The following is a 17,648-nucleotide window of genomic DNA, read 5'->3' as shown; positions in this document are numbered from 1 at the left end:
CTTGTTGATCAGAAGAGGAAGGATCAGGTTTATTGTGCCCTTTGGGAATGTAGCGCTCTATTCACCTAAGGAAATGCAGCTATCTTCCTACGCTAGCCCCTTCGTATAGATCCAGGTGCAGAAGAGAAGTGAGGAAGCGTTTAGTAGAAAGCTGTTATTCAGTGAAATTAAAGTCCTTTTGTGCATTTCTGAGAGATAAAGATGAGCCGATCTGGAAAGGAGGTGGCTTCTGCAAACCCCCACCTTCCTTCTCAAACATTTTTAATTCCTAAACATGAGAAGGGAAAAGAGGAGAGACAAAGGGAATAATTTTGGGGAAATGCTTTTGTTTGCTCTCCTTGTTAGTCTGAGGAACACTTATTCAGCTGTTACCCGGACAGGGGAAAGATAAAGGCTCCTGATCCTTGTTTCTTTTACATATAAACAGATCCACAGCCTTGAATAGCCCCAGATCAGATGCTTTTAAACTCAGTCTCAGAACGTAAATTATGCTTCATTTGCCCAAACAAAATATCGGTTTATAGTGCAACTTGTCATTTTCTCTTTGGGAAATAAAACTGCATTTTAAAATGTGTGTCCGTGTATTGCTGCGTGTTGTGAACACCTCCCAGCTTAAACCTCGCTGGACCTCCAGGTCCTAGAAAAGCTGGAGATGTTTCCCATCATTGGCCACTACGAGGATCTAATGGAGGGTCCGAGCGGAGTGGATCTAAGGTGACCCAGCCAGGACATGGGGAGGTCTCACAAAGCCGATTGCTGTCCCTGGGGCAAGCTGCAGTTTCTCTGTAAACATTTCTTTGCTTCCAGAGCTTCTCTGCAGAATAGTTAAATTAGTTTGTGCAGGAGACCATCAGCACAGCGGTGCTACAAATTCTTACCCACTGTTTCCCAAGCTAAATGTTCTCCAGCCAAGTTAGCCAGTTGCTGTACAGGTCATTCTGAGATCTCTTAAATAGGGAGCACATCTCCTTGGCTGGAGAGGGGGCTCGCAGAAAAATGCAGCAAGGAGAGGGGCAGTGTGAGGTGAGTGCAGGCTGCTGTGAGAATGAAAGGTGGTCAGGGAAGGTTGATTCATTTCTGTGGCTATTTTAATGTCAATCCTATGGGGCACTTTGAATTTGCTATACCAAGGGAAGTAGTTTCTGCTTGTTTCCCTCTGGTGGGATCAATTCCTCATATGTTAGTGGAGACAAAATGCACACCAAAATTTCCAGCATATACCCCTAAGGTAGAAAAGAAACAGCTCCTGCAGCAATCAGTATATACCCTTGCTACATCAGATTCAATTATCCCTCTTCTAGCCAGAGTCTTGGCTAAACAGGTATTAATTAGGGTTTATATATATATATATATTAAAATACCCACTGTGGCTGAAAATTTAGGAAAAAAACCCTCTCTAATCTCCATATACACAATTAACTACCACTCTGTACATTTTCTGGGCATTGTGAAAAAAACAGATTAGAGTCTCCCGGACAGCCTTCTCTAAGACTCCATGCTTTCAGTGCGAGTGCTCCATTTATGTTCAGCCTTAACTCTGTGTTTGCAGTTTTTTTAATAACTGTGTTTTCATCCTTCAAACATTGAGATAAAGAGCTTCACCCCTTAAAGCTGTGATTACACCTCAGCAACCTCTCTCTTGGCAATGTATGTGTGGTTTCTGTTTTGTTTTGTTTTTCTGGCTTGAATTAACACATGTTTCAAACCTCTAATGTATGTCTTTAATAACTGATTTATAAAAAAAGGAGAAGATAGAGAATTTCATCCAAGAATTCCCAGCTGGAGACATCTGTTCATCAGCAAGTCACCTGATGAACAGTTCTAACCAGCCAAGTGTGACTTATTTTTATTTGTTCAATGTTTTTAAAATATATTTGTTTTTCCTTTTAACTGATACCTTTCTAGACATTTCAGTAGATTCCTACACTGGTCTTCATGGACTTGGATTTATTTCTCCTGAAGGATTAGTACAGCCCAAATTGAGTGATCCATTCCAAAACCTAGCTGGCCAGCTGAAACCAGTAGGAACCAGTTAAATGCTTGAAATGAGGGTTTCCACTAGGGTAATCAAGTTTCCCAAGATGTGATGGATTTGATGTATAGCCTGTCATGATGACTTGCAGGCACTCAGCACCTCTGAAAATCAGGCCATAGCAGCTTTCAGCAAATCTAAAGAGACGGGGTGTGCGCGCGTGTGAGCCAGAGCGAGCCGTAGATAGGACACACGTCTTCATTGATCTCGAAAGGGAGGTTGAACTGTTCTGGTTTGAATCACATGATTTGTCATGTTATTTAGCAGCTGTTAAGCTTAGGTGAGCTTGTAGCACCCTGTCAGTGCACACTCAGCCCTAATCCTCTCTTGGTTTATTCATCCATGCCACTACCCGGCTTCTCTGCAAATGGGTCGGTCCCACCGTTACTCTTGCAGTACTCCCTGAAGTGCTGAGCATCCCTCCTCCTCACTCCTCCCTACCATACAGCATCCCAAAGGTTCTTTCCAGAAGACAGGGCTGATATTTACATTTATTTTTCCACTTCAGTTCTCTGTATTGTGTCTGGGAAGACTTTTGAGGCCCATAGACTTGGCCTTGATTTGAAGTCTTTGTTGGAGCAGGACCTCAGTTTGATATGGGGACGGTGACCCGAGATGACAGAGGAGGAGGGGTATAGGGGCAAAAAGGGACAAAGTGGATGAAGAGATGAATGTGGGACTGCACCCTATGCAGGATGCTGTAGAGCCTCCTGCTGTCCATCCATGCAGAAAACTCTCAGCCAGTCTGGGAGCAGCTTGCCTGACTTCATATGCCATTCATCTGCCTAAACCACTCACCCTTCTTCTACTGAGAAAAACCAGAGATTTGAACTCTTCTCCACACCCCAGCACATGGCAGAGTTCATTAGAGGGGTGTAGAGCATCAAGAGCCACCAGTTGTCTGCACTATCCAGGCAGTGGGTACCTGGAGGAAAGCTGTGTGAAAAGCCCCTCTCCTGTGAACCACTGGAAGGGCTGAAGTCTCCACAAGGACAGTTTAGATGGGGAACAGCAGTACAGCCCCCTGACCCTTTCTGCATTTCACCCTGCTGAGTTATTTGCTGTTGCAAGCAGGAGTGGGACATCACAGATGGAGAATACACTAGGATCTTCCCTTTTTTCTTCTTTTTGGAATAGCTTAAATTAACCATTTTTTATCTTTCAAAAGAAAAAGAGGTTTTTCTCACTTGAGAAAAGAGAGAAAATGTTTTCCGAAAGCTGTATTTTAATTGACTCAGGCTCGGGAGTGGGGAGGCTGAGGAACGAATTGCTGTCATGGAATTAACTTTATGAAAGAAAAGCAAATCTCCACCCTGTTTAAACATGGGGAAAACATCACAGAGGCATCCTGCTGCACCAAATGGTAAACATGTCCATGTATTATATCACTTATGGCTTCCTTTAGAGTTTTATGATGCTGTTCTCAATTACTGTGTTTGCATTTGTAATTAGAGTGCAGAACACATTGTGAAGGCAAATTATAGAGCTAACTTGTCCTTTCAAAATAACCCATTTGCTCAATGTGCTCCCAGCAGCTTCTCTTTATTCAAGGGACTTCCAGTGAAGGACTAACCTTCCCTACTGAAAGTGTTGGAATATACTTTTGCTGGAGGGAAAGGAGAGGAGGAGAAACACATTTTTGCCCCAGGGCTTTGCTATGCTTGGGCCTGACCTTTAAAACACTGAAACTCCTGTTGGTTTCTATAAGCACGATCCTCCAGAAGTTTGAGCAACTAATGAAATTGGGAGCATGTGGGAGAAGAATCAGGTTTTTTACCCTGCCACTAATTACCCTTGTGGCCTTGGTCATGTCACTTGGCCTTTTTGTGCCTCCTTAACTGGCTAAAAATCTCCTATGGAAGAGCTTGGATATTACTGTATAATCACATAAATATCTACATGAAGGTGAATATGCAGGGCTGCTAGCTGTCCCCCAGTATTTCATTCCTTTGCAGGAAGGCAAGTCTGAAAGCAGCTCTTTGGAGCTGATGCTTTTACGTGCATTGAGTCTTTGTCCTGAAGTCCCCTTACACAGGGGCTCACTCTCTATTTAGGTATAACAATGACACATTGCTTCATGACATGCTGCCCTAAGTGCTCCACCAAGTCTCCACATGAAGACACCAGAGCGCTCTGCTTCTTGGCTTTGCTTGGTGTCTAGTGGTGTTTCACTGAGCAATTTCAGACCAGCTGCCCTTTTGGTTTGCTCTAGATATTGAGCATCATCATTAGAGATCTGATTTTCCTATAAGACAGGTCAATTCTGTATATAGAAGACTGGAGCCTAGGCCAGCTGTGCACTTTGCCTTTGAATTCAGTAGGAAAAAAAAACTGTATCCAAATCTGAACTGGGATGCAATAATGCTCTACTGACAGTGAAAGGAAGCAAAGTCTCCTGTTGCTACTCTTCTGTCCTGTTTGCAAAGGATCTTTGCATTTGGGGTACTTTTTTTTTGCAAAACCTGCAATAAACAGAGGAACTTGACTTTAAATGGTTTCCCTGCAAGTGCAAGTAACATTTTCCTCTCCTGTACCTTAGCTGGGAGGGCCCAGGAAAGTGCCCTGCAGCATGTAGCTCTCCCATAAGCCTATCCTCCCCATTCCAGGCCATGAGGAGTTGCCTTGACTTTGCTCTCCAGCCAAGGTTTGGGAAAAGTTCAAGCTCAGAGCTTGACCGCTACCTAGAACACTGCCCACAAGTGTCCTCTACTCGTGCTCCAAGGCTTTGTGAAACCAGGCCAAAATCAAATAAAGGACACCTAAGAAGGCTGTGTCCTCCCAGGGTGGCAGTGTTTGGAGGATAAAAAAAAACCAGTGAAACCCCGAAACATTGCACTATGAGATTAGTACAAGTTCTTTTATCTTTCCTTTTCTTTCTCCACTTTTCCCACTATGAAGTAATTTGTACAACTTTTTACTCCTGCCAGGTAATTCCTCATTTCTTTTCCAATGTAGCTGCTTTAGAAGTTCACCACAGCACTAGCTCTCCCCTTGCCAATGCTCAGTTAAATTAATTTCTTGGTATCTTTTGCATGGGTCAGGAAAGTTGATTTCTTGACCCCAATTCTCTGTCAGGTGCTTGTTGCTTCTGAGCAAAGGTTAGGTCACCTTCTGATGATTCATTGAAAAAAATGGTTTTATGACTTTCCCTGAGTATGGGAGAGTTTCCTTAAAGAAAGAAGCTGCTGCACATGGGATAACCATCCTGAAAAGAAAGACTGCCAGGGGGGTTTGCCAGAAGTTATGGGATCAGCTTAATATCTAGTATCATATTTTTTGTTTAATGGCTTTAAATCCAAGGAAGTGCCTAGAGGAATGAGTTTGAACTTTATAAATTGATGATTATTTGTGCAGTGGTCTAGGAAGGATGTTTTCTGCCATTTGTATGAGAGAAGAAGAGAGATTCCAGTGTGGTGTTTCGCAGTGCCAGGTGCACCCCAGTTTCCATAGCTGTGTGTTTAAAATGTGGCCGGGGTTCACTGAGCAATGTCAAAACATGTCTGCAGGGCTGACCAGGGAAGGAAATACAGCTCCAAAATGGGCAAGCTCAGTTTTGTTGGGGGAACAAAAGAGAGAAGAGTGTTTGTCATTCAGAGGATCAAATTTGAGAAACATCTACTGTTGTTTGGCTAGCTGGGATTTAAAATATATATGTCATCACCCTGTCTTTGTTGCCGGTAACACTGTTTGCTTTGCTATGCCACCGTGCTGCTCAGGCAGCTGAACAAGACGGGTGGCTTTCCCTTCTATTTCCAACCAGAGGAGCCCTGGCTCCAGCACCTCGCTGCCAGGGAACCATGCAGGCTGCCAGCATCCAAATGCCACCAAGGACAAATCTGGAGAGATGGCCACCAAAAAATAAGAAGGTGTGAGATGAAATATGGTGCTGCTTGTTTTTCTGGAAGGTCAATAATTTTCCTAAAATTTCAGCTTCCTGTGCTTTTCGGTTTTGATGAAAGCCTATTTCAGCAGTTGAAGTAAGAAAACATCCTCCATGTAACACATGGAAGACTTTTTTGAATAATTGGCCTTCAAAATGAGAGACCTTTACCTGCCTTATGAAACTGCACTGATATCTCAAGAAATAGCACAGAGGAAAAATTCATATTTATGTTAGATTTCACAATGTGATTTTACAAAACCTTCAGTGGAGTACCCATGTTCTCTGACAGTGCTCACAACAAGAGTAGAAGATAAGTATGTAAAAAAATATTAAAAGCTTTTTACTTGATGGTATCCTTGTAGTTTGTGCTATTTTGAACCTGTCAACTGCTTAAGTAACAGCTTGTCAGTGATCACGGCCTGGTTGAATACGAGACCTGGTAGTATGGTTGCAAATTGTCAAGAGCTGAGTGATCTCCCGGGTTGTGATTTATGACTCCATGAACAATGACAAGTGAGGAGAAAAGGCCCTGGTAATTTGGGAAGTAGTTGTGGAAACAATTAAATCACTTTTTTATTAGATCATTTATAGAATTCTTCCCTTTAAAAATTAGATTCTTGATAAGTGCGTTTTCCATGTACTCGGATGTTTTGTCCTATTTTTAACTGAGGGAAAATCCTGGGCTTTCCTTTGGAAATGCTGCTGTGCAATGTCTTTAACTTCACAGGGGCTGAGAAAGCTGCAGGAGCTCACAGGACTTCCCTGAGCTCACCCACAAGCCCTGGCCCATCTGCAGTTGAAGCCTTTGCAAAGATTAATTCCTGCCAAGGCCGTTGCAGGATTTGTGCTGGTTTCTCTACTATTTTCTCACTGTTGGATTCTCTTTCTGCTGGCCTGACCTTTGCCTATGACAGAGCTGCAACCTTCTTCTCAGCTGCTGGGAAGTTTGTAGCACGTTGCATTGGTACAGGCAAATAATACCCATAATGAGGACTTGGACCAGTGCTGCCATTTGAGGGTCTTTTATCTTGTTTTTACCCCTTCTTGTTTCCAACAGCAGAATTATTATGTTGTCATTGTATTTTCATGTCCAATTTCTTCAGCAGCAGTTTTTCCCTTCTTCTTGGCCCAAGGAGCTGAGCAGTACGAGGTCTCATGTTTTTATAAGGAATCAGTGGCATTTCTCTAGAAGTGCCCAGTGTCCTTCTACACCACCCACTTGAGCTTGGGAACATCTCAGAATTTGCTAGTGGGCTAATGAGAGACAGCTAATATCTCTGAAAAGACACATTTAACCAAAATCTCTCCCCTCCCTTGTTTGCTTTCTTGGATCTTGACAACCAGTGTTCCCCTGTTGTGCTGCCCCGATAACACAGTCACAGCATCATCATTTCTGAAGTGTCTTACAGAGAAACTGGCTCCAAAAGTCACCCAAAGCCACTCGGCATCCCAGGAGCCCCCCAGAAGCCAAGGGGCCTCATCACAGATTCAGGCTCCTGGGATAGGTCCTGTGTTATTTTGCACCATGGCTAAGTCCATTATAATGGGGATATCTACTATGCAAAATAATAAAAGGTCAACCTGGAAAATGAGCTTTTGCTGTAGAGAGCCCCATTTCCCTCCTTCCCCTTCCTTTAAAGATGAGGAGGGAGATCTTTGCATTTCCCCGGCACTGTGTATTGAGGGATGGGGAAAAGAGCTGTGCTGTGCCATATTCTCTAGCCCAATGAGAATGAAACTTACTCTCAGCTTTGAGTTTTATTATTCCCTTGCAAAACCCTCTTCTGTTGTGCTATGCACCAGCAAAAATCCTTTTTATTGCCATTAAAAAGGCAGCTGAGGTGCCCATTATTTTTTTTTTATTATTTGTACAGAACTCAGCAAATAAAAACAGGTCCCAGATAAAAGGTGTGTCCTTTCTAGTAAAGCACAAAAAAATCTTAATCTTTGGTCCAGAAGCAGTAGATTGCCACAAACAGTCAGCAGCTAAAATCATTAATCTTTGCTGCTTGCCCAACTGGTACTAGTAGTAAAGAAGATAATACACTAGCAGAATCAGTGACCCACTACAAATTGGTCCTGAAAGGTCCACCAGCCTAAATAGACTTTTGCTGATCCAACACTTGTTAGGAATCCCAACAAAGAGACTATTGGCTCATCTGATGAGCCGCTCACTATTGGGCCTTTTGCAATGGCTGGTGATGGATGACCATACCCTCTTTGAGGGGGAAGATGCAGCTCCTGGTATGGGGCCTTTTCTCATCTTAAATTTGTACTCAATAAATCACAGGTGCAGAAGAGACAGCATCAGTTTCATTACACCTACATGCTCCAGTATCAATCATGCCAACACAACGGGCTGCGTACAGTTCATTTCGGGAGGCTCTTTCTGTTCCAATACCATTTCCATTTCGTTGTGCTTTAACATTCCTAAAGTGTTGAGCCTCCGCAGCGAAACACTGGGGGAGAAGGATGGGATGCACTGTAATTGTGCTCTTTCAACACGAGACAGGGCTTAGCTCACGTACTTTGGTTTACGAGCTATTGTTGAAGGTAAAGTCTTAAATAGTTCAGTAAATAGTATCACCAATTCTGCGGTCGTCATGCACCACTTTTGTTTTTAACCTTGTTTTTTCGTTTGCTCTTCAGCACAGACCTTTAGTCTGGGTTGCAGCAATTGCCCTGGAGTGCTCCCCTTTTGTGATTATAATATCATTTTCCTATCTGGTTTATGATATTTGTTTAGATGATGCTATAATCCTGTGCTTACCCTTACACAAACCTAAGTGTAACAAAGAAACAGTTTCAGGGAGCTTCTTTGGTGTTGTCTCATTTAGAAGAGTTTCTGCCCCGTTCTCTCTGACTGGCAAATACCCTGGGACCTTTGAAAGGTATGTCCATTATGATTCACAATTTATGAATGTATTGCAGAGCTCCTGCATTGTTATGTTAATTCCAATGTCAGCAGTTAAAATACACTTAAAACGAAGGAGGCTTTAGAGCTTTCAGACTTTATATTTAATGTACATAATCAAATACTTTCATGGCATTTAAATGCATGTCTAACACTCATCATAAAAACTATGAACTATGTTTTCCAAGTATAATAAAAGGTAATAGATTATTATTCCCCATGTGTGTCCAAAATCCACTTTGCCATCTTTATACAAGGAGAGTAATTTCTTAGTGTCCAATTATAGTCCGATTTGCATAGGAACAACTATGTTTCATGCAATTAAGTTATCACAAAGTCCTGTCATTCTGTAGCATTCTGTTAATCTTTAACTCAGCGAAAAGCCATGTCAGCAGAGCACCAACACAGAAAAGATGGGTGTTCAAAGGAACTGCAATAGGAGCACATTCAGGACTGTCAGACAGAACAAGCTTTTCAAAAGGACACTTCCATTCAGTTTAAACCTACAAGGGTGTTGGGCTGACACCTCCATTTATTTGCTGTAGGGCTATAAGGAGAGAAAAAGAGAGACTTTCAGTCTTATTAAAGCAGTATTTGGAATACAAAAAAAGGGATTCTTTTCCTCTGCTCCTTTTACTCTGTCTCAGCGGCAGATCATAAAGCATGGACAGCATTAATGCAAGACAAGAAAGTATTGGTTTTAATGTGCAGCTGAAAGACTTGGTTTTCTGTGAACCAGCCACAAAATCTATTTATTTGTTTATATTTTTACAATCAGTAGGGAGACAAAAAGGGAATGTACTTTCAAAATGTAGTTAAGAGTACAGAAGTCCCAGTAAATAGCATCTTTCTGCCACATCTTTTTGTGGATGTCTGGTCCATGAGCTAAGGGCGGGTTGTGGCTAACAGCACCAGTACGGTTCAGTGATTATTCTGGTCAGGTACCTACAGCAGGTTCAGTTTTACAAGATTAAAATGGTAATTGATCTTTGAGAGAACATTTGAGGACAAAACATGATTATGTTCATAACGGATCCTTGGCTAGTATAAATTGCCGTAAGGCTGTCATAACTGGTAGAGAGAGCCCAGCTGCATCTCTAGCCCCATCTACTCTCAAAACACAGGGCATAGTGATATCTGAAGATGTGAATATTGTAGGTAAAAGTTTGCAGGTTGGTTATTTCTGCATGATTTCCAAAGCTCCCATAAACACAGCCCAAGCAGGTTCTTCCTGTCAACATTCTCATTATTTTCACTGAAAGCTGGCACTTACCTTTTGTGTTTTGTCTCAGGGATCTTTACTTCTGTACATACATATTATCTAATATTCATTTCACCAGGTCAATTTGCGGAAAATGTTTTGCTTTCAAGGGTGCTTCTAAATTTTTGGGTTTTTCATTTTTTACCTCAATTAAAAATAAACCATGCTGGGAGTCCCCTTTGTAGTTCTTTTATTGTGTTACTAACTCTGTGCATTTTTTCACCTATATACTAATAAAAAGGTCTTTTTAATATATATAAATATATATATATACACACCTCAGTAACTGTTTTTTAGGGCTACTGTCCAAAGAAACTTTTCTTGTCTTTCATTTGCACTGTGCTGCAAAACCCAGTTTTAACTCAAAAGAAACTGTAAAGAACTCTTTGTTATCTTCGTTTTGGCCTTAATCTATAATGAATATTAATATCACTTGTAAGGTGAGGTACAGATTAAAAGCATTAAAACATAGCTTGGATGTTTTCAAAGGTTGCATGCTGGGTAACATTTCTGGAAGTGCCAAAGGGCCAGATTTGTTAGTGCAATTCTAGAATTGACTTCGATTCCTCTTTTTAAAGATGTCTAAAGCTATGCAAAAGTACAAATAGGTATTTTATGTAAGGTTCAAAAGCACCTTCATCACCACCAATGTGAAATAAAATTGAGGTGCTTTTGCAAATCCCTTTAGAAACTTGTTTGCACCATTACCGTCTCTATCTAAATAACTTCCAAAAATGGGACTTTGTCATTTAGGCATCTTTGGGAAGTGTGTCCGTTGTGCCCATTGGGATAGCACAGAGCTTTAGCCAGAGGTGAAGTGCAGGTGATAAATTTTGTGTGGAAAACCATTCAAATGTGGTTGAATGCTATTCCTCCTAGAGTTGGTGGCACAACTGCCACTCATTATCAATGACATTGGTCCCAGTCTACTGGGAATCATAGAAAATAGCAAAACCCTGCTGTTGCCCTTTCAGCATTGTGTCTCCAGCTGAACGCTAATAACTACTTCAATAGCAGGAAACTTTCTCCCGGGGACATCGGCGTATACACAAGTCTGGCAAGATGTCAACTGCTTTGGCAGATGCAGGCTTTAATGCAGTCCATATTGCTTCTGGTGGAAAGTTCAGAGCCCGGTGGGACTTTATGCATACGCCAGGCTGCATCTCAGTCTTTCTGGACAGGGCCTCTCGGCTTGCACAGGCTGCAGAGCCCAACTGGAGCACTGCATACACGTGTGTGCACACGTGAGGATGCGTGGACCTCGGAGGTTTTTCACCACGTGCTTGTATTCACATCTGCCACCCTGAAACAACCCCCAGAAGACTCTTTAACCCACAAAATGGATGATGCAACGCATGGCCTCTTACTTCAGTCCCAAACCAAATTTGCTCAGTGAACTTGCAAGCATTGCTACCAACAAGCAAGGAAGATGAGAAGGAAGTGCTTGTATTTTTGGCAGCACATGTCGTGAATTAAGGTGGGACTAATTACATCCCGCTGGATATCAAAGAGGTGTGACTGAACACCGTGTTAAAGAACATGTACAAGAAAGTGACAGTTTGGGGAGGCCGATTTAAAGCGTCTGAGGATAACCTTGAAAAACACTGCTCTTGAGTGGTTAAGAAAGTTTGTCTTGACTGGGAGGAGTTTTGTGAAATACTTTGCTTGTGTTGGTCAGGAGGCAAAAGCAGGATTAAATGGTTGACCGCTGAAGTAAAATCTTAATCTATCCCTCACAGAAACCGATGGGGCCCAGACTGCTCTCGGGAAGTCAGGAGCCATGAAAGTAATTCTGGAAAATATTCTCATAAACTGATGAAAGAGCTGATTTAATAAAATTATTATATTGTCAGTTTATGATTTTACTTAGAAATCTTTTGGCCTAGTTCAGGTTAAAAAAAAAGTCACCAGCTTTAGTTCTTCTGCAGAAAAAAGACCCCATCATTTATTAGATGAATGAAGATATCAATTTCTGTTTAAACATTAACAGGGTGATGCCAAATATTAGTCAGTTCCTAATAATTTTGAGGGATTAAAAAGATAATAAAAGTAATAGTCCATTACATTACCTACTTCAGCAAGATTGTAATGAATGTAATAAATTCCAGATCAGGGTTATAACAACTTCCATCTATTTAAAATGAATTTGTAGGGTTACTTTCATTAACTATGTATATGGAGAAAATGATCTGACATATTACTTTAAAAGAGCTGTAAAACCGATTAGAAGGAAATATGCTTCCCAGACAGTGATCTAGGCCGCTGGGGAAATTTTATCCCTGTGAAGAAGGGGGGAAAAAGGAAGGCAAGAGGAAGGCATTGTAGAGGATGCTATTGCATCGTGTCTTTAACATGCCCCCAAATCCACTTTGCTCCTCAGGATTGATTTGGGCAGTAACAACAGTCAGAGACCAGCAAAGGAATGAAAGCTGCTTTCTCTCCTGGCTTTTCTATTTCCTCCGCCTCATTCCTTGGGAAAGGATGGATCTGTTAATGAATAAAGGGTTCCTGCGCTGGGGATTTGTGCATGGAAATGAAACTGTGCCTGGTTCTGGTATGGCCTTTTGGCAGCCCAGGGGAAGGCTGAGGCATTAAAGGGGACAGTGGCCTCATTGCTCGGAGGAGACAAGGGACCTAGCACTTGACTGCACTACAGAAATTACTGCTGCACCTAGAATGCAGCCTTCATTTATCAATTTCATAGCAAGGGGGAAAGGGAAAGGGAGGGGGGAAACCCAACATCTGACTGCCTTTTTCAGCTCACGCTACATCCAGCCACTGAGAGCCCTCCAAATCCAGTCATGTGTGTTATAAAGAGTCTTGGATAAAGTAACTTAATACTAATGATTTATACTTAATTGGACCTCTAAGTGATTAAAGTGGCAGTAATGAATGAGTAGCATCCTTCTAATTCCCTTTTTCCATTTGGCTTGGGCTGAAGGCCCTTTCTTTGTGCAGGATTTGACTTGGGGGTAAGCAATGTCACTGTTTTTTAAGCTTTTAGTAGCATGTCTGGAATGAGCTTGGATCATGTTTGCAATAAATGACTCTATAAGCATGCTACCAGGGTACTGATTTTTTTTCTCTTTCTTTCTTTCTCTCTTTCTCTCTTTCTTTCTTTCTTTTATTGGATTAGCCAATTGTGAGGTTAATGAATATGCATTTGCCAACCCATGTTTTTGAGGCCAAGTCCCACGTGGGCATCAAAGGGTTTGAAATGTGTGAGCATAAATATCAGCTTTGTCAAAATATTGATTCACTTTAAGAGTAACACAGTGCCCTCCCCCCTTGCACTAATGTGCAGAAGGATAAACCTGCTTTACATATTTTTTTACTTATTTTATAGGACTTAATATTGCCAATTATTTGACTGAATCAGCTGAGATTTTCTAACTCTATACTTCAGTACTCTTTCCCTGCTTTTTCATTCTCAAAGTGATTGTTAACCTCTTTCTTAAAAAAAAAAAAATCCATTAAAAGTGTAGGTCTCAACACTTGCAATATGTAACTTTTTAAATGGAGAGAGAGATCCAGAACCTCACATATTTCACTTTGTATGGGTAAAGGTAATATTATGCAGCAAAAAGAGGGATTGAAGTCAGAAGGAGATGTGCGGAGCACTTGTCTTGCACCGGGCAGATCCAGCTCATCCCTTGCAGCCGGGACAGCTCTGAGATGGGGGAACAGGAAAGGAGCAATGACTTGTTTATAGCACTGTGCTAAATTGGCAGTTATTTAAAATTAATTTGGGTATTCTTACCCACATGCCCCAATTATACCTCTCACTGGAACATAGATGGGAGTGTACCACATAAACTATACAGTAGCAGGCAAGATGATGCTATGATTGGGTTGTGTCAGCAGAACTGCCATACTGTAAATAAAAAGCCTAATAATAATGCTTAGGCTTCTTTTACACCAAAAATTTGATTAATTTAGACAACCTTCCAGCTCTTTGTTGCTGTTTGTTTTCTTATATGACTGTGGTAGGTTTTGAACCACCTGGCTTCAGTCCAGTGGAAGATCATGTATCAAAAAAACAGGAATAAGATACAAAAAATGGCATTATTTGGGATGTTGTTGTTTGTTGTTTGGGTTTTTTTTAATTCCTGATTCAGGAATGTTTGATGGTGAGAAAGCTTTATGAAATAGCTTTGATTTCATCAGATATTTTCAGAGATGGGGGCTATTCAGCAAGCGTGAAAACTCCCTCACCTGATTCTGAGGGCAGATTGCTATCGAAGGCTGGCTGCTGTCATGGGTAATAAAATTGCACTGCGGGTGTTTGTAGAAACTGGCTAATTAATAGACCATTACTGTTCTGTCATTGACTAACATTAGAACCCTTTGAGACTAGTTACGCTGGCAAAAATCTGGAGGAACTCTCAGAGTCTGGTGAAACTTGGATTTAATGATAGGCTTTGACCTGAATTTTAGGCATATATAATTTTTTCAGGTGCTGTCCACACTCATGTCTGAATTGTGTGGATGCTCTCTCTGAGGCAAACACTCACACAGGGTTATACACCTCAGATAAAGGGAAACACGGAGGGAATTTCAGCAGATGAGCAGTGGTGCCCTCACACCCTTACAAGCACTTGATGAAGTTTATTCCCTTTTCACCACAGCTCTTTGTGAGGTTCGCCTGCACCTCTGGAGAAGGGGCTGTGCACCCAGACACTGATCATCTCTCCTCTCCTCTCCTCTCCTCTCCTCTCCTCTCCTCTCCTCTCCTCTCCTCTCCTCTCCTCTCCTCTCCTCTCCTCTCCTCTCCTCTCCTCTCCTCTCCTCTCCTCTCCTCTCCTCTCCTCTCCTCTCCTCTCCTCTCCTCTCCTCTCCTCTCCTCTCCTCTCCTCTCCTCTCCTCTCCTCTCCTCTCCTCTCCTCTCCTCTCCTCTCCTCTCCTCTCCTCTCCTCTCCTCTCTGATTTTGGGGTCACCTTGACAAACTGGAGTGCGGGGGGGTGGGAACTGTTTGACACATCAGGTTTTCTCAGTCTTGCCGTTCCAGCCAGGGGTAATCTCAGTTAAACATCTTTTGGGATGGTGTAACAATGATTCAGGAGAAGGCTGACAAGACGTTAGTAGGGAGTAGTAGGAAAGTGAGAGGTATTATCCAGAGCTACGGAAAATGCCTGGTCAGGAATACGAGAAATGAGAAAAAGTGAAGAGTGGAGGAAATAAGCAAAGGAAGAGAAGTAACAGCAGCATTTAACCTAGGGAGAAAGAGTCAAAGTGATTTCTGCAGCAGCAGGAAGGAGAAAGTATGAGGAAAAGTAAGATTTATGGAGGAGCAGCTAACATGAGATTGGAGCCTGTCAAAGACTGAAGGAAACTAAAAAGAAATAACATAAAATAAAGGCAGCAAATAGGGCATTCTATTGCTAGAAGTTAATCAGCCTTTGCACCCTCAAGGCTGGCCATCCCTCCCAAGCGCTTTGGGAAGCAGCCCCGAAGGCTGCGTCCAGCTGCAGGAGCGAGAGCAGACAAGCAGCGCCTGGTTTCCAGCACTGAGCTTTTGGCTGCACTGCTCGCGGCCGGGCGGTTCATCGAACGTTTGCATCATCTGTGGGAGAGATGACAGGGCAGCAGGCAGCCTGGCAGGCAGATCTCCCTGTCTCTTTCCTGCAAAGCTATTTCTGCTCAGTCCTTTTCCACAAAGTAGCACAGTCTTCAAGAAGAGCTGTGAAAATGTCACTTGTTGGGGACCTGGGAGATGCTTCTCCTCTAGATCCCCCAAAACAAAGTGCATCAAACCATCCTAAAATGGAAGAAACACTGAACGCACCACTCTGTTGCCTGATAATCCTTCCGAATTGTTCTGAAGAGCCCCATTCATGGCACAGAGAGTTCCCAGGACTCACTCTCTTCAAGGACCAGTTAGCTGTACAAACATACCATTCGCTTTTGCATCTCTTTGAACTATCCTCAAAACACCAGCGTAATAATTGGATACCCTTACCTCTGCTGGCCTGTGCGGCATGGGTCATATATGTAAACATCAAACTCAAATAACAACCCCCAAATTTAATTTATTTCTACCTAAACAAGTTCTTTTATCATAAAGCAATAAATTTGTCTTGGTGCTAGCAATTTGTTGCGGGTGACATAACACTGCAAATTGATTAATCGCTACTGTACACGACAAAATGAGAAAAGCAAGGAATTATTATGAATAGCGTCCATCTGATACAGTAGGGATTCATTATTCAAAAGTGTTAGCTAGTGGTTAGCTATCCCCTTGTTGCAGATTACATTCATTTGCAGAATCCTACATCATGCTTACACAAATCAACAAACATGCATTTATTAAGACATGGAATGAAAGCTATTAAAATGTGAAAAATTGCCTTTTTCTTTAAAAAAAATGAGTCAAGTTTGGTGGTAGGTTTTTTTGGTGGGGGATGTTTCTGTGTGGCTGAAGCAAAGGAGCTTATTACATTATTTCTGTGTTTGCATCCAGAACCAGTCACATCAAGCTAAGTACATTGATATTGGTTGTTAGTGTCTTACAGTGAGCCTTCATATTGCAGACTGGAGGATTTGGTGTACCAGAAGTGTTGGGCTAGAATTATAAATGTAGTAAGATAGGCTGTCTTTGCCCTTCCAAGTGCATTTTAATTTTTAGCATTATATTTGTACCAACAGATTGCAATCATATCTTATTCTGCTTGAGGTGAAGTACAAAAGGGTGAACAAAAGCAGAGCTCTTCCCTCTGATAAAGTGCAAAAATAGTATTTAGGGCCAAGATGTTCCATGTTTCCCAGGCTGAACAGCAGACCTCATGTTAAGTACGAAATTACTCTGAAAGCATAAATTTCAGATGCAGACTTCAATAAAAGCATGATCTAGACCCCTTCTTTGCATAGCTGTCCTGGTATCTGAGGATCTTCAATCTCTTCTGAGACTGCGAGCAAAGTTTTGTGTGTCCATCTCTACTGCACACAAGCGACATGTCTAAGCTTCTCATCACTGTCAGGCAATCCATGTTCTCTGTGTAAGCAGGTCTTAGCACAACTACACAGAAAAAAGATTGGTTTAACTTTTGAGGAAGGGCATGAAGAAAATATAGTCTTTCCTTCTGTTCCTGTTTCAGGAACTCTTGCGCTCTGCTTTGTGATGCTTCTACAGATAACAGGATTAAGGGCACCAAACAGCGAACTTTCCCTGCCACCTCCCCTCTCTCTGCATCTCCTGTCAGTGCAAAATGCTTTTCCTTCTCTTTGGAAAATTGTTTCTATGATGCACTGCTTGCAGAGAGAAACGCACTATCTATGGAAGCAGCAGTTCAGCAACAGCTCAGTCTTTGAACTCAGGTCTCTTGCCTTTTAGCTCTGCTCTGAAATACCACACGTTAAATTGTTTTAATGGCTACTTGCAGTGAAACATCACTAAAATATCACCAAAACAGGATTTTAAAAATGTTGTTAGAGTTTTGGAGTGAAGTTAGTCATTCTACTTGGGTGTTCTGTATAAGAAAAGAAAACAGTACTGAAAAATGAAAACAAGCATGTAAAATAAGGTTGTTAGGTCCGTGGTACATCATATTAGTGCATTCT

This window comes from Strix uralensis, chromosome 18 (assembly GCF_047716275.1).
Source record: "Strix uralensis isolate ZFMK-TIS-50842 chromosome 18, bStrUra1, whole genome shotgun sequence".
Classification (NCBI taxonomy): Eukaryota; Metazoa; Chordata; class Aves; order Strigiformes; family Strigidae; genus Strix; species Strix uralensis.
Note: the sequence above shows the minus strand (reverse complement) of the source record.